This window comes from Cannabis sativa, chromosome 4, assembly GCF_029168945.1.
Source record: "Cannabis sativa cultivar Pink pepper isolate KNU-18-1 chromosome 4, ASM2916894v1, whole genome shotgun sequence".
NCBI classification, from domain to species: Eukaryota; Viridiplantae; Streptophyta; class Magnoliopsida; order Rosales; family Cannabaceae; genus Cannabis; species Cannabis sativa.
This window is the reverse complement of record NC_083604.1, coordinates 48,477,843-48,480,258: the sequence shown is the minus strand read 5'-3', so window position 1 is coordinate 48,480,258 and position 2,416 is coordinate 48,477,843. Positions and strand designations below refer to the sequence as shown.

Here is a 2,416-nt window from a genome sequence, read left to right as displayed (position 1 = left end):
ATTCACAATTACAGTATCGTCAACACAGTGGAATGTGATTGTAATCATATGAATCGAAAGTTTTCGTCCCTGTTTTATCAGTGTTATTGGATTTACACTAATGTGATAATCAGTGATGATGTATACTTACACTTGGAGTAAGTGTTATGTTCTTTCCAGGACATTAGTAAAGTATACTAGTTTCGAATGTATGGGGTATCCATTGGACTGGACCGATATTGCAACTAAGTTAAGATATTACAAACTTACCGTTACACATATCTTTCCAAGTCAATATCAGTAGTTGATCTTAAGATTAAAAGAATCTAAATCCTGATATGCTTAGGCTCAACTCAGGAGTGCTATTCATGTTCTTAGATTTATTAGTTAAGCCTACTTTTGGGTCAGGGTGATACGTATATTTTGGGAACATGATTGTATGATTGAGTGGGAGTGCTGAACATAAATATGGAATCTATAGCTTCTACTGGTGTATAGAAGTCAAGTGATGATTCCCTTCGAGCTTAGCAAATAGAAGTAAATGGATGAGCTCTTGTTTAACTGACTAATTATTAGATCACTAAACACCATTTACAGGTAGCTAAGTGTTTTAAGGGGCAAAATACATTGAGGGGTGAGAACGGTAAAGAAATCCCATCTCGATGTAGATCATCTATATAGAGGATCTTTAAATCACAATAAGATTATAACAATGATTAAATGAGATAGTATATTGATATCGTGGAACATACAATATGCTCTATATAAGTCTGAGAGTGCAATTCTAAGTTCTAAGAGTGGATTCAACGAAGAATTAATAAGTAGGAATTTACTTGGTAAATTTGGTTCACTTATTGGAAGCTCAACATATAGATCCATGGTCCCCATTCTAGTTGAGAACATTCTGCTTGTAAGACTCATTAATTGATTCGTGATTGATCAATTATAATTCTAAAGTTAGACTATGTCTAATTTTATGAATTTTCACTAAGCAGGGGTGAAATTGTAAAGAAAAGAGTTTCTAGGATTATTTATTTATTAATGGACTTTTTATGTCTAATTAATTATTAAATTAAATGACAATATTATTTAATAATCTATTTAGTTATTAAATAATTAGTTTTGGCATTTAAAAGGTTAGAATTGGAAAATTGGCGTTTTTGAGAAAATGGAGATAAAATTTGATAAAATTGCAAAAACAAGTGAGGCCCAATACTACACCATGGCCGGCCACTTAAGTTGTTTTTTCAAATTAATATTTTCATTATTTTAATGCCAAATAATTCTAAACCTAGACCTAGTAGTTGCCTATAAATAGAAAGTGATAGCTCAGTCAAATAACAAGTTTTCATAAACCTTTCTGACAGAAATTTCTCTCTTCAGAAAAACTGAGCCTTCCCCACTTTCTATACTGGCCGAAATCTTCTTTCTCTTTTCCCTTCATCAATTTCGTGACCCTAGTGAAAGAGTAAGTGCCCACACACAGCAAGCAGTAACTCAATCATAGATTGGAAGACTGTGAAGGATCAAACTTGAAGAAGAAGGACATTCGGGCTCAGATCTTGATTATACTCTTCTACAGAAAGGATACAAGGGTTAGAGATCTTAGCGGAAGGAGACATTAATTCCGCTGCATCAATGTAAGGTTTTCTTAACTTTATATGTGTTTAATTTATCGTTTAGAAAGTTCATATTTAGGGTGTTTAAACAACATACTTGTGAGTAGATCTAAGATCCTGGTAAAATAATTTCCAACATTATATTCTCCCAACTCTTACGGGGGTTTTGTCATGCATCAGACCACCAGCAGTGGATGCTAATAACTTCGAAATAAAGCCTGCCATACTCCAAATGGTGCAGTCTTCAGTCCAGTTTGGTGGACTCCCTTCCGTAGACCCCAATCTGCACTTGTCAAACTTCATGGAGTTATGTGAGACTTTCAAAGTCAATGGAGTTAGTGATGATGCCATTTGTTTGAGACTGTTTCCATTCTCGCTGAGAGAACGAGCCAAGAGTTGGTTGATCTCCTTGCCACAAAATTCTATAGCCACATGGACTGACTTAGCAACAAAATTTCTGTCTAAGTTCTTTCCTCCAGCAAAGTCTGCTAAGTTGCGAGGAGAAATCAACAACTTTTGTCAGCTGGATAATGAATCTCTCCATGAGTCTTGGGAGAGGTTCAAGGATCTCATCAGAAAGTGCCCTCATCATGGTATTGAGAAGTGGATGCTGGTTCACAATTTTTACAACGGGCTGGTGGGTAACACTAGAACACTTATAAATGTTGCAGCTGGCGGGGCATTTATGAGAAAAAGTGCGAATGAGGCTTATGATTTGCTGGAGGAAATGGCCCTAAATAATCAGCAGGGGCCAACTGAAAGAAGCCAAACAAAGAAGGCGGCTGGTATACTTGAGGTGGATGCCATTACCAAGTTGA

General features: G+C 35.8%; 1 non-coding gene across 1 annotated transcript; it reads right to left on the bottom strand.

The window, feature by feature from the left end:
- Positions 1–2,088: 2,088 nt before the first annotated feature.
- On the bottom strand, positions 2,089–2,195 carry LOC133037577 (small nucleolar RNA R71). The gene has a single exon (XR_009687669.1). It is a non-coding gene; the product is annotated as a small nucleolar RNA R71 (small nucleolar RNA).
- Between the last annotated feature and the right edge of the window lie 221 nt (positions 2,196–2,416).